The 16,112-nt window shown below is 35.9% G+C and overlaps 1 long non-coding RNA gene across 1 annotated transcript; it reads right to left on the bottom strand.

Annotated features, from left to right (window-relative positions):
• Window positions 1-3,761: 3,761 nt before the first annotated feature.
• LOC120350373 lies at window positions 3,762-13,916 on the bottom strand. Its single transcript, XR_005570727.1, has 2 exons — window positions 11,908-13,916; window positions 3,762-4,023 (listed from the first exon to the last, which is right to left on the bottom strand). It is a non-coding gene; the product is annotated as an uncharacterized LOC120350373 (long non-coding RNA).
• Between the last annotated feature and the right edge of the window lie 2,196 nt (window positions 13,917-16,112).

Below are 16,112 nucleotides of genomic sequence, written 5' to 3'. Positions count from 1 at the left end.
AAGCTCATTTCGCAAACACTTTTTTTCGGTCGTGATAAGAAACAGGTGCATTTTATCACTCAAAGCACACAGAACGCTCAATATACATACTCAGATTATAAAATACTCAGTCCAGTTAGAAAAATTTTAAAAACAAGAATAATTTGAAAATGAAAGAAAAATAACAAGTGCATCCATAGTATACTTCAATAGGCTCTATTGAATGTTTACAACATATTATGGTCCAGTTAGAAAAATTCTAAAAACAAGAATAATTTGAAAATGAAAGAAAAATAGCAAGTGCATCCATAGTATATTTCAAAAGAGCCTATTGAATGTTTACAACAGACTATGGTGGAGCTTGATAATTATACTTAAACAGAATGATTTTTATTACAAGTGCATCCATAGTATACTTCAAAAGAGCCTATTGAATGTTTACAACAGACTATGGTGGAGCTTGATAATTATACTTAAACAGAATGATTTTTATTATAAGTCGTAACCATCAAAAGTCAATTCAAAAAGCGAGTGAATTCGTCATCGTTCCTTTTGCAGTAAATGTTGTCTGGCGTTGCAATAGAGTTCAACTAAGTTCACTACACAGTCTACACAATAGCATGCTACATGACATTGAACGTGCTTAGATAAGGTCGAGTCTGAGATGATGTCAACAGATATGATTTCTTGAAAAGTGGAGGACAGCCGTGCACCTCAGAGATCCGTGAAAACTAGCTTTCGTCACGAAGAGATATTATTCGAGTGAAGATGTGATCTGGATTGTTCAAAGCGGAGCTAGCTAGTCGGCTGCTGATCAACTGATCATCCCAAAGGAAGGTGTTGCTGTTGCAGCTTATGCGCATGTGCAGTGTGCTAGAGATGTCGTCCAATGCTCCTCATTAGAAGGTAACTCGTGAATGAAACTACTTGGACAATCCTGAATTCTTGTGCACCTTTTCCCATCAGTTGCTTGCTAACCACTGATTGTCAGCATCTGTATCCGTAGTTTAGTAACCTCTCTTCTTGTCTGTTGTCTAGCACGCTTGATCAAAGACCAGACCAGCCCAGCTCAGCGCATCAACAACTCCCTTCGCTACACTCTCTTTGCCACACTTCCACCTCTTTGCTTCACTAATCTTTCTTACTTGTTTAAGAAGGGAATATGTTTTTACATTCAATTGATTCCAGAAAAAAATCATTTTCAATTTGGCCTGCATGCTTAAAGTTATTTGAAGCGAATCCTGTGAGGATCTAGGACTGCAAGTGAACACGTACTAATAAATTACTCCAGTAAACCTCTAATAAAGCTTCAGGATTTGTTATCAGAGCTTGCTGTCAAGGTTTACATTCTTTAGTTGAAGGTTATAACAGTTATATACCTCTACAACCTCCAGTGGGAAGTAGACTGAAATATGCGATTGTGACTCTATATCAAGAAAGCTAAAAATAAACTTATCTTTTCCTTTAAGTAAACCTAATTATGCAGAAAATTATATCACATTGTTAGGATATTTTCCAAAAATTGCACTATTGCATTTTCTCTGTCTTAAGTTTTCAGCTAATACATCATTCTTTGTGTAATACATATAAATCGTAGTCTATTATATGATTATGAGTGTGTTTCAATTTGAATGGATTTGGGCTACCGCTTAATGCATCCAATGCAGTTCTCTTCAAATAAATTATAATCAACAATGACGACTATGAACGATGAACAATTGAAAAACAGGTTCTATTTGATGATAACAGCAGGTTGCAAGTTCTTTGCCTCCTATTCTCTGAGTCAGAAAATGTATATTTGTGAGAGTATAATCGTATAATCGATCCCCCTTTCCCCATAGGGGGGTTCGCGGGGCATGAGTAATAGGCTAATATTAACTGTGTATCAGACCCACTTGGAGTTTTATATGGTTAACGGACGATACGAAATGTTCAGAACGAACGTAATTTATCAGCGGGGAACATAGAAGCGATAAGAGAAGCTGATAATAATAATGGAAATTCAGTACGATGTAAAAAGGAAAGCTCTTAGAAAATTAACAAAGATAACGGCCTATCAAGGGAACTTATTGATAAGGGCTGACTTTTAATCTGTCCCTCTCTCCATGAATCCACATCACAATCAGCCTTATTCCATCTCTCTCCCTCTTTCTCCTCAAGCCTCCCACCAATATCCTCTCGTTCTACTCTCCAGCACATCCGATAAGGAAGTTCCACTCGGTTCACTACTGATAACATTTTATTATATTCTTTTCATCCTTACGCAATTGCAGGAACTAGGATGATGTGATCAGGCCTACATGAAAATGTCCAACTACTCTTCTTCGAATAGCTAGCAGCTATTCTTGTCATTCAAACTCACCTAATTTGCTGGTGATAGTCATGTTCAAAACTAACAGGAAGGTTGTGAGCTTTTAAATGCAACCCATTCTTTTCTCTCAGCTCTCTTTTCTTCCGGTGAGATTTAGTTGGGTTATCTATTTTTCGAAGTATGATTTTACATTTCATTGTAAGTGGAAACCCGAATTATGATAGATTCGAAAATAACCCCATAACTCATTCTGCTTGACATACTATGATACTACTCGTGAATAAACGATTTGATTCAAAATTTAAATTTTACAAGAAATTTAATTAATAATTCTGGAATTAAAATTCTCTGTTTTGGAAAAAATAAAGGAATAACTTATTAGCAACAATATGTATAAGTTTACATTCATAGCTAACTCCAGGCTATTTTCATGGGAGTTGTATTATTCAAGCTATATCTCAACTGAACTAATATTTGCTTGAACTGTACTTAGTATGTGCTTGAACTGTGTTATACTTGTACAATAAGGTTATAGTCAAATTATTCAATTCAGTTGAGTTTAGACTGAATAAAAACAGGAGAGAAAGAACAAAATTTCAGAAATGGTGAATGCATCAAAAATCAAAGCTCAAAATGAATGTTAAGAAATTGTAAATTAATAAAAAATCTAAATATGGATACAATATTATGAAAAGTGAGAAAGGAACACTACAGTGAGTATATTGATTTGATAAATAATTAGGAAATTCTGGGAATTTAATTCAGTACTAATATACTCGTACTGCATTACTGTGTTTAGGTGTTGAGATGTTCAGTAAATTTTCCAATCAACTTCAAATTTTCCAAATACTTCCAGACCAATAAATCCAGATCAACTCCAAACTTAAAAACTCCAATCAGTTAAAAAAAAAATCGTCAACTTTCCCAACTCTGGAATCCAGTATATGATTCAAAGCTGACGTTGTTGAAGCCTATGATATGACTGATAAAATAATCTATTCTAATTCGTGGAGGAAAATTATGCTATTATGATGGTGTGATGAACAAGGATATCCGCTGAGATAGTTGTTGGTTTGTGATGAGAATTCAAGGTGCTCCCTCGACAAAATTATTTTAGAATATGATCGTGTTGACTGTCAGTAGACCGGGTTGTAAGGCCGATCTGCAAAGTAGTGGACTGTGTGAAAGTGTATAGATGAGATCTATATCTGATCTAGGCACTGACAGCTTTTCATTATTTGCTATGAGCGGATTTACAAACCTTGAATGTGTAGATCCGAAAAAATACCTCTGGTTTACTGTGCGTCTGAGCACAAGTAAAATGCACAAAAGTAGTGCAATAATGATGACTAATAATTAAAGAATAATAGATAATAAGTTTCTTATTATCCGTATGTAATGCTGATATTTGAATGTAACTATTGGAATGCTTAAAATTAATGTAGTTGTAATGAAAATAAAAAGAATTAGGAATGCACTCAAGTAGTTTATTGTACCTAGACTTTTTGCTAGTACGTTTAAGAATACTGATACAATGTTTCAAAACGATGTTACCTCTGTGAGCGCAAAAGATTGAGTAAAATACAAAGATAAGTTGGGATATCAATGTTAATGTTGAAATACACAAAAGAGTATATTGATGCTGAAACTAATAATAGAACAATAATGACAATGAGTAATGATTGAATTGAACGTACAAAATTTAGCAATGTTTAAAAATGAATAATCTTAACCTGACTAATAAAAACAGTCGAGAGACAAAAATCCTAGATAAAAGTCCTGCAAAATTCTTAGTAATCTTAAAGGTAAGAAAAAACAGAAATTATATGAATATGAACAATTACCTAATTTCACAACAAATGAAAACTAGGAATTCAGTTTAGGTAGAATCCAATCGTACCTGAAGCTTTCAAGCTGTTGACTATGTAACACTGAAAGAGGACAAATATAGCAACTTGGCTATAATGTAAGCAGAAGGAGCAGAAAGTCTGTCCAGAACTGAAGGTTCGATTAATAATTAAAAATAGAAAAGGTTGAAAAATACCAAATACAATATTGAAAGGAGACAAAGCTCAGCATATTGTATTACATAAGCGGGCTGGGAAATGACAGCTTAACGCATGTCAAGTTACATGGGGAATATTACTATATGTAGAACACATAAGTAATAATAATAATAGAAGATAAAAAATTGAATGATTGATCGTATTAAAATAGTTATTATTTAGGAATAAAAGTTAATCAGGAACAAAATTGATGGGATGAAGACTACCAGTAAACACAGTGCCTCTGAGAGGGTAAGTACAAAAATGTGAATAATAGAATAAGACTTCCCTGAATAATTAATGATGTGTTGCCAAAGTGATAGGCCTACGGTGACTCAAAATCCGAGGATGGAACTTGACTCCTGTCAAGTACATTGTAGTTGCAGACAGCTGCTGGGCTAATAGAAGTTGAACGATGAAGATATCTTGATTATATCCTGATAAACGATGACCGATGCGGAAGAGAACTTGATTTGAGTACGTTGAGATATTGAAAGTTGAGACTGTTCCAATATTAAAATTGATAATGAATATAACGACGAATGGGCACTTCACAAATTGAATGAGTTTCACTGGTTGAATGTTAATTGGAAAAAAGGTTCCACCATGAGTTAAGTAGAATAATTTAATGTTTGAGGTTATGTCCTAAAGTTGATGTAATTGCAGTGAATAAATATTTGAAAAAAGAGATAAAATGTTCTTGACGAATGAAATCACTGGCATCAGTAAGAATTGAGATTGACAAAGTTCGACTAAATAACTGATGAGTAGCTAAGACTGAGTAGCTAAAAATGAGTAGCGGTTGACAATGAAAGGCAAACTGCACTTGCGCAAATTTCCTGAGTTGAAATATTGAATAAGGTAAGCTGCACTTGCACAAGACTTCCCAAGTTGAAAAATGTATCTCCTATGAGCATACAAGATGAATGAATGTAACCGCTAAAAAGTGTGTACTGATGCTCAGTAAAATTGAAGTGATAAATAATAAATCAAAAGTTCATATTGAGGATTGTTGAAAGTTCATGTGGAATTCATGTTGAAATTACTTACAGTTCATAATAATAATGTGATGAATAATTGAAAAACGTTGTACGCAGAAAGCATGGCGTGAATTGCAAAAAAGGACGCTTAGTAGAAAAGTCCCGAAAGGTAAGTTAAATTCATAGAAAATATGGTTGAAAAACGTTCACTGATGAAAAATGCGTTGAATGGTTCTTGAATAAGCACACAAACTAGGACATAATGAATGATGAAAATGGATAAAGTTTTCCAAAGATGGACGCGTTAAATTGAGATGTTACATCGTATGACTGTACAAAAGAAGTGACCCTTCTTGCTTGCTGGTTGACGAAACAGGAACTGCCCAAATAGCGGAAACATGACGTCCACGGCAGTCATGAGCACAAACTCTACGAATGAAGTGAACATATAAAATCGATATTAAGCGAACTGAAGGTGTTGAGGTTGAAGTGACTGTTGAAGTATACCAAAGGAGGTTCAAAAACAATGAAAATACAATTCAAAATACTTATAGACGAATATTAAACTAGAAAACATTGAAAGAAGCAGACGACAACTAGCGCTACTATCGATCAAGCGATCAATGAAACTGTGACGTCAGAGATCGCATGACACATGAGAAAGTTGTCGGCGGACTGTAGCAGCGGTAGATTCAAATGCTACAAAAACAAGATGGACGACCATAAGACTGGCTAAAACATGAGACGAAATCTAACATAAAGCTCCCCCCTCGATGCAGGAACAAGTCTTGTCAACCAAGACGTAGCGAGTGCAAAAAAATGATGAGTACGAAAAAATACATATATGTTAGATGAGTCGAATAGAAATACACGAGCAATACGAATAATAGGTGGATAACATGATGAATAAATGCTAATACAAAAAGGACAAGTAGTGAAAGACTACCAAAATTAATCATCTTCAAGTGCTGGAAGCGGAGCGAGACTAGAGATTGCTCTCTTGAACCTACCATGTGCAGTCTGCACTGTAACAACACGAACTTTTCCATCGGCACCTGGATGGGTTTCAATGATGCGAGCTAACTTCCATGTGGAAGGAGCAGAATTGAGATCTTTCAGAAGAACCATGGTGTCAACTGTGAGATTGTCCGATTCAGTAAGCCATTTGTGCTTGCGTTGAAGTGTGACTAAGTACTCCTTAGACCATCTGTCCCAAAGTTCTTGAGTGATTTTTTGAAGAAGTTTCCAACGACACCTGTTATCGACATGGGTGGTGGGCGGGCAATGGAAAGGCAACGCAGTCAATGGGCGACCAACTAAGAAGTGACCTGGCGAGAGATACTGAAGATCTTGAGGGTCCTCTGTAAGAGGTACGAGTGGACGAGAGTTAAGGATAGCTTCAATTTGAGCTGCGAATGTAGTCATATCTTCAAAATTAAGAATATGATTGAATGTGACGACTTTGAAAATTTTCTTGAAATTCTTGACAGCATTCTCCCATAGACCTCCAAAAGATGGGGCGCGAGGTGGAATGAAGTGCCACTTGATATTGAGAACCGACGTGTAGTTATGAATATCTTGTTGAGTTTTAGATGACTCAAAAAACTGATGTAGATCTTGTAGTTCATTGTTTGCACCTACAAACGTGGTTGCATTGTCCGAAAATATGGAGTGTGGAATACCACGACGTGATGAGAAGCGAATGAGTGCCGCAATAAAGGCTTTCGTTGTCAACTCTGAGACGACTTCTACGTGTACTGCTTTCGTGACCATGCAGACGAAGATAGCTAAATAAGCTTTTGAATATGTGCGTGATTTCTTGGAACCAACAAGTAATGAAAACGGTCCAGCATAATCTATGCCAGAGTTATAGAATGGAAAATCAGACTGTATTCTGACAGGAGGAAGTTGTCCCATGATTTGTTCCGAACGAAATTTGGCGAAGCGAAAACATAAATGGCAGGATTTCAAAACTGATTTGACTGTACGACGAGTAGATAGTATCCAATAACGCTGACGTAATGAAGTCATGGTGCTCTGAACTCCATCATGAGAAAGACGTCGATGATATGACATGATGAGCGCACGAGTGAAACGATGCTTAGAAGGCAAGATGATTTGATGTTTGTAGTCGTACGGCAAGTCCGATTGACTCAATCTGCCGCCAACTCTCAATAATGAGTCATTGTCAATGAATGGCGATAGCGCTTTCAAGGAACTAGATGGAAGCAATTCTCTGCCTTGATGGAGAAGACGAATCTCTTCTGAGAATGCTTCTGCTTGAACCGTGCGGATGATCGCAATTTCTGCTTCTTGAATTTCTTCTACTGTGAGTAGACCACATCTGCGCTGATCAGGATGATGACGTCGAGTGATGTTATGGATGAAACGACGAACGTATGCTGTTGAACGGGTGATGCGATGATAATCAGACAATTTATGAATGATATTGTTCAACACTGAAGTTGTGACTCTAGTGGCATGTGATGATATAGGACGGATGATTGCAACATTACAGGAGATGTCATTCCATGTAGCTTCTTTTTCCGGCAAGGCTGCAGAAAATCTGCCATCATCTTGACGTTGAACATTCTCAATGTAGTGCTGCTCAATTTGTGCGTGTTCTGCTGGCGTGCTGGATTCAGTATCAATTTCTTCAATTCGCCAAAATTTTTCCAATTGCTTAGAGATGTCTGCGTTGGACACATGTTCAATGCTAGAAACGAAATTGGAAATGTGTTGATGGGTGACAGATGATTTATAAGCAGGAATGGAGCCCCAGACTATCCAACCTAACTTGGTATTCTGAAGAATACAGCTTTCGGACAGGCGAATTTGACCAGGTAAATGAAGCATGGCGTAGACATCAACGTTTAAGAGTATATCCACTCCTGAAATTCTGAAGAAGGTAGGATCGGCTAAAACAACATTGGGGGGAATATTGAAATCTGAAAAATTGAGTCCAGATGGTGGAACACTAGGAACAATTTTCTCTGTGACAATGCAATCAATGTGAGTTGACCAAGTTCGGTCAGGTGAGTGAATACTCAAAGATGACAAATTCAATAAGGTAGCATTACTGCCAGACACAGTGTGAACTGTGCTGCCAGTACAAATAGTGGGTAATTGAAGTTGAGTAGCTAATTGACGTGAAATAAAACAGCTGTCAGAGCCACTGTCGAGGAGTGCGCGGCAAATTACAGCTTGACCACTCTTGTCAAAGACGATCAGCTGGGCTGTAGGCATGATGCAAGTGCGTCTGCTATCAATGGATTTGATTTGTGGTGCGCTGTGGGCATAGCTGACTGTCTGATTGTGAGATTCAACCACATTTGTGGCAGGCTGCAAACTGGATTGAGATGAATCAAATTGACGACTTCCCTCAGAATTTGATGACTGAGGTCTAGAGGGAATTGAATTGACAACAACACTAGAAGTCGGCAACTGCTGGACAAGGCTAGTTGATATTTGCGGCGCAGGTGAAACCATGTGTGTCATTGGCACTGCTGAATTGGAGTTCATTGATGTTGGATGCACTGATGACATTTGCGATGGCTGGTTGTATTGATTATCATACCTTAATTGTTGTTGTGACTGATGAGGTATGTTATACTCACAGTACGGCATGCTCTGCGACAGATTTTTCACTGGATTGCGCGCATGGTTCGATGTTGTGACATAGTTGGACCTCTTAGGGACAGGACTTGACCCATGAAGTAGCGTGTGATGTCGTAAATTGCACGTCTTGCAGGAACCTTGACATTGGTGAGCTCGATCCCATGGCCGAATACAGTTGACACACAAGGATTTTTTCAATACAGCAGAGGTTCGCTCTGAAGTTGGAATTTTGAGAAGTTGATTACAATTGAAAATGTTGTGAGAGCCATTGCGACAAAAATAACACTCAGAAGTTGATGCTCTGTTGAAAACATTTGGTGAATTTGAAGTGTTGAAATTCATGATATTGGCTTTGGGCTGTGATGGTTGTCGACTGGTGCTAGGCTGGTTATTAGCCGGCGTATTGCGTTGCACTGATGTGTTGTTGAATGAGCTCGACATTGCTTGTGCGATTTTATGTTGCGACTCTAAAAAGTCCCAAAGGCAATCAATGGTAAGTTGAGATTTGGTAGAACAAAATCTCTCCCAATCTCTAATCGTAGCATTGTCAAATCGTGACACAGTGAGAAAAATAAAAATGAGATCTTTCACACTGATATTGAGCGCAAGGGCTTCAAGAGCAGAGATATTTGTCTTTTGATTGTCAATAAATAATCTCCACGATTGGGATGATCTACAGTCAAGTTTAGGAGGGTTGAGTATGGCTGAAATATGAGTTTCGGCAATCAATAATGAATTATCGTAACGTTGAGTCAAGAGTTCCCAGGCTAACTCAAAATCTCCAGAAGGAGAATTAGAAATTCTATTAAGTGCTTCTCCAGAAAGGACTTGACGCAGGTAATGAAATTTCAATGTATTATCAAGGTTACGGTTATTGATAACAAGACTTGTAAAGGTCGATTTGAAATTGAGCCAAGCGCTGAGACTACCGTCAAATTTTGGCAATGGAATGTCCGGTAGACGAGCGCTCACCATGTGAGGAGAATCAACGTGATTTGAGTGAGATGGGGAGCTGACTTCACTTACTCTTTTAGTTTTCAATTCATATTCATATATGGCATTGGAGAGTACAGAATTGACAGTACCAAAATTCTGGCGAATTTGGTGACACAATTCAATGTCAACAGGCAAACCTTTGTTGGAAAAATTTTCAGTAGTACTATGAAAATTTTTCTTAAGCATTAACATCTCTTGTTTGAGATCTTCAGCAAAAAAATAGTCATTACGATTTTGAATTTCTTTGATAACACCATCTTGAATTAATCGAATCAATTGCTGATTGATAGTGTCAAGATTGTTAGGAATGGTGGGAGACGGACATTGTCTGACCTCACCTTGAGAAACTTCACCTTCAAAGGTGACGAGCGAGTCGTTTGGATTCTCCATACTGAATTGTACAAAATATATAGACTTGAAAAAATTAATTAATATTTGAGTAATATAAGAATAGATATATGAATATAATGTTGAATGGACGTAATAAAACGATGTAACACAATAACTAGCGCAATAAGTACACAATGGTTGATTATAGAAATTGTCAATGAAACTAATCGGTTGATTGTTTGAAATAAATGAATGTCGTCAATGGTTTGTTGACTAATTGCGTAAAAATTAATGATAATTGCACAATGAAAATTGCTTGTCAAGATAGCACCAAATGCGTGGTAAGTATTAATATTTGCATGAATTCAATGCATTTAAAAATATTAAGTAAATTGATGAATAGATAAGTCTCTTGAAATAGCAAGAATTGATTAGTAATCCTAAAAAATTTATGACGCTCACAGAGAAAAGATATTACAAAAGGTATGTCGGTAAAATGAATTTACAGAGTTGATAAATGGTTCGGTCTTACAAATTGAATAGCCAGCGACTGATTCGGTCCCCAGATGAGTTGCCTTTAGACTTGGCAAGATGCGAGGTGCAGCAGTGTTCTGAATGCTTCTGTGCTTGGAATCGGCTCTCGCTCAGGTCTGGGTCCACGAACAGTTTACAGGTTGGCTGGTTCACTGCGCCGATACAACGTAGTGTACCTTTCTGGCCACAGTGCTGGTTCACCCTTCGATAACTGAAATATATACGAGTATTATCAGAATGATGTAAGACTAATGTATGCTAGAATGCAGTTGATAAACATGGACGATGACTGCTCTACCTGTATTGGGTATATTCAACTAACTACAGAGGACTTAAAAAGAATTAAGGTACCCAAAGAGAAACTTGAAAATTAGCAATCCAATAAAATAGTTACGAATCACCACAGGATGCCAGACGATCCGTGCCCGTACGAGGACCAAGAAATAATTCGGCCCGGAGTTACCAAGAAATAATGTTGACTGTCAGTAGACCGGGTTGTAAGGCCGATCTGCAAAGTAGTGGACTGTGAAAGTGTATAGATGAGATCTATATCTGATCTAGGCACTGACAGCTTTTCATTATTTGCTATGAGCGGATTTACAAACCTTGAATGTGTAGATCCGAAAAAATACCTCTGGTTTACTGTGCGTCTGAGCACAAGTAAAATGCACAAAAGTAGTGCAATAATGATGACTAATAATTAAAGAATAATAGATAATAAGTTTCTTATTATCCGTATGTAATGCTGATATTTGAATGTAACTATTGGAATGCTTAAAATTAATGTAGTTGTAATTAAAATAAAAAGAATTAGGAATGCACTCAAGTAGTTTATTGTACCTAGACTTTTTGCTAGTACGTTTAAGAATACTGATACAATGTTTCAAAACGATGTTACCTCTGTGAGCGCAAAAGATTGAGTAAATACAAAGATAAGTTGGGATATCAATGTTAATGTTGAAATACACAAAAGAGTATATTGATGCTGAAACTAATAATAGAACAATAATGACAATGAGTAATGATTGAATTGAACGTACAAAATTTAGCAATGTTTAAAAATGAATAAAATTTAGAATACTTGAAAAAAGATCGTAAATATGAGAATCTTAACCTGACTAATAAAAACAGTCGAGAGACAAAAATCCTAGATAAAAGTCCTGCAAAATTCTTAGTAATCTTAAAGGTAAGAAAAAACAGAAATTATATGAATATGAACAATTACCTAATTTCACAACAAATGAAAACTAGGAATTCAGTTTAGGTAGAATCCAATCGTACCTGAAGCTTTCAAGCTGTTGACTATGTAACACTGAAAGAGGACAAATATAGCAACTTGGCTATAATGTAAGCAGAAGGAGCAGAAAGTCTGTCCAGAACTGAAGGTTCGATTAATAATTAAAAATAGAAAAGGTTGAAAAATACCAAATACAATATTGAAAGGAGACAAAGCTCAGCATATTGTATTACATAAGCGGGCTGGGAAATGACAGCTTAACGCATGTCAAGTTACATGGGGAATATTACTATATGTAGAACACATAAGTAATAATAATAATAGAAGATAAAAAATTGAATGATTGATCGTATTAAAATAGTTATTATTTAGGAATAAAAGTTAATCAGGAACAAAATTGATGGGATGAAGACTACCAGTAAACACAGTGCCTCTGAGAGGGTAAGTACAAAAATGTGAATAATAGAATAAGACTTCCCTGAATAATTAATGATGTGTTGCCAAAGTGATAGGCCTACGGTGACTCAAAATCCGAGGATGGAACTTGACTCCTGTCAAGTACATTGTAGTTGCAGACAGCTGCTGGGCTAATAGAAGTTGAACGATGAAGATATCTTGATTATATCCTGATAAACGATGACCGATGCGGAAGAGAACTTGATTTGAGTACGTTGAGATATTGAAAGTTGAGACTGTTCCAATATTAAAATTGATAATGAATATAACGACGAATGGGCACTTCACAAATTGAATGAGTTTCACTGGTTGAATGTTAATTGGAAAAAAGGTTCCACCATGAGTTAAGTAGAATAATTTAATGTTTGAGGTTATGTCCTAAAGTTGATGTAATTGCAGTGAATAAATATTTGAAAAAAGAGATAAAATGTTCTTGACGAATGAAATCACTGGCATCAGTAAGAATTGAGATTGACAAAGTTCGACTAAATAACTGATGAGTAGCTAAGACTGAGTAGCTAAAAATGAGTAGCGGTTGACAATGAAAGGCAAACTGCACTTGCGCAAATTTCCTGAGTTGAAATATTGAATAAGGTAAGCTGCACTTGCACAAGACTTCCCAAGTTGAAAAATGTATCTCCTATGAGCATACAAGATGAATGAATGTAACCGCTAAAAAGTGTGTACTGATGCTCAGTAAAATTGAAGTGATAAATAATAAATCAAAAGTTCATATTGAGGATTGTTGAAAGTTCATGTGGAATTCATGTTGAAATTACTTACAGTTCATAATAATAATGTGATGAATAATTGAAAAACGTTGTACGCAGAAAGCATGGCGTGAATTGCAAAAAAGGACGCTTAGTAGAAAAGTCCCGAAAGGTAAGTTAAATTCATAGAAAATATGGTTGAAAAACGTTCACTGATGAAAAATGCGTTGAATGGTTCTTGAATAAGCACACAAACTAGGACATAATGAATGATGAAAATGGATAAAGTTTTCCAAAGATGGACGCGTTAAATTGAGATGTTACATCGTATGACTGTACAAAAGAAGTGACCCTTCTTGCTTGCTGGTTGAAGAAACAGGAACTGCCCAAATAGCGGAAACATGACGTCCACGGCAGTCATGAGCACAAACTCTACGAATGAAGTGAACATATAAAATCGATATTAAGCGAACTGAAGGTGTTGAGGTTGAAGTGACTGTTGAAGTATACCAAAGGAGGTTCAAAAACAATGAAAATACAATTCAAAATACTTATAGACGAATATTAAACTAGAAAACATTGAAAGAAGCAGACGACAACTAGCGCTACTATCGATCAAGCGATCAATGAAACTGTGACGTCAGAGATCGCATGACACATGAGAAAGTTGTCGGCGGACTGTAGCAGCGGTAGATTCAAATGCTACAAAAACAAGATGGACGACCATAAGACTGGGTAATATAGTGACTGTAATCAACACTAACAAATTAAAGTCCCTCGTGAATCATCACCATCACATCGTCTGTTTCATTATTATCAATAATCGAACGTGTAAGTTCAACGCGTTTCATCGCTCATGGAAAAGATAAATTCTGTATCACATTCCAGTTTGAATTCTATTTATCTCATCTTAATTGATTCTCATCTCATCTTATCTCATCTCAAGATCTCTTCATTAGTTCTTATCTTAACATGCACTCTTACTAAATTCCTATCTTACTCCAATATTTCGTGTCGTTCTATTGCACGCAAATTGCCTTAGCATATCCTATTATATTAAGCGAGCAATTTCTGTATATATCTGGTTATTTTTATATCTGGCTATTTTTATAGCTGGCTATTTTTATATCTGGTTATTAATGTTTTATGGATCTCGAAAACAGCTCTAACGATTTTCACGAAATTTGGAACATAGTAGGTTTATGATAAGCTGGTTTATGATCTCGAAAAGATTCGATTGCACTAGGTCTCATTCTTTGGAAAACTCGCTGAACGACATTAAAAGGATAATTCATCCTTGGAAAACAGATGATAATTTCGTCGTCCCTCGATAACAGTAGATGCGTGTGCCTGTGTGGGAGAGAGACAGAATTATTTCCATCTGTGTAATCATAATTTAATCAATTTGATCAACATAATCTTATTTGTTGGCATGACATGATAATCCTCCTAAACTAGAGTATATCATAATTTTCAAAGTTGATCATTATTTGACAATTTCAAGTGATTAGTGAGTGTTATTTTGTTATTAAATTTGGTTTGTATATAATCTAAATTACATTTTTTTTATTTTACAAATGTTTATTTTTCAACAGAAAATTGAACCTGAATTCAAGTGTATGGAACATAACCTACTTTCTGGACTATTTATAGTGTATAAATCAAAATTCGGGAAAGAAACAGTTTTGGGCAGTGCTGTTAGTACTTCCCCAATAATTTTAAAGAATTGTGTTTGGTTTGTCAAAAGTTAATAAATAAATAACGAGGTGCCCCGATATTGCTGCATTATAAACAATACACTCACTAGTCACTTGGCTTAATGTGGTGGAACGGGTTGGCTGTAAGGGGTGATGTGAAAACTAAATGTTATTATAATGTCACAGTTGTTATGATTCAGTTAATAACACTTCAAAAGTTCTAGAATTTTAAGAAAATCATATAGTTGATTTATCCATCTCTTCATTTTGAGAATTCATCAAGTAGTTGTCAATATTGTACGTTTTGCTTTTATTACTGTTATGTTTGAATGATTAAGTACTTATCTCAAAGTCTTAAAATTTTGCTACATTTTTTCCTTAAGTTCAATGAAATAGCGAATATCATAATAATTTAGGTACCATCCAACAGTAACAGTTATTCAGATTGTAGCGAAAATAGGTAATGTAATGTGCTTCTTAATGATGTTGACTCAGCTTCTACCAATTCATGAATCACCCTTGTCTGCCTACGTATCTAAACAGGACAAGAAGAAAAATTACTTCAGTAATCTGTCACTACCTTTCTAAAATTAATTTGAAGCCTTATGCGCAACCAAATTTGATTTTATCGAGTTGAAATGAGCTCATCGCACAGTTGCTCAAACATCTGCTGTTTCATTCTTGATTCTATTGAAGTCGTTGATCGATTCCGTAACTTAACGTAACTTGACCTCGGTTACATTAATTTTATTGATGGAAGAGCTGACAGGGAACAAGAATATTTAGTTTGAGTGTAGTGGTTTCAATCGCTTGTTTTTTTTCAGGTTGATTTCGGAAGAATTTGCAGGATGTCGCCATGTAGGATCCAACTAACCGCATTTATTCTTCCATGACTTACTATATTTCAAATCAAAAATCTTCTTTAATCCAAAAATTAATATGGCAAGTACAAATATATACAATAATGAATGAAATCTATATATATAAAAATGTTATGTTGGTTTGTGTGTAATGCAAAAACTCCAAAAGTACTGGACCGATTGAGTTGAAATTTTAACATGATATAAAATCCGCATCAAGGATGGTTTTTATCTACTTTTTACAATTTTCAGGGGCGCTACGCTCGCCCGAAAATTTTTAACTTTTTTGTTTATGGATTTTTCCGATTTTTGACTTCACATTCGGGGTCAGCTCGCGAAAATAAGTCAATTAAAAAAAA

The sequence above is a fragment of the Nilaparvata lugens genome, chromosome 3 (genome assembly GCF_014356525.2).
Source record: "Nilaparvata lugens isolate BPH chromosome 3, ASM1435652v1, whole genome shotgun sequence".
Taxonomy (NCBI): Eukaryota; Metazoa; Arthropoda; class Insecta; order Hemiptera; family Delphacidae; genus Nilaparvata; species Nilaparvata lugens.
The sequence above is the reverse complement of the archived record's forward strand: the minus strand, read 5'-3'. Positions and strand labels throughout refer to the sequence as shown.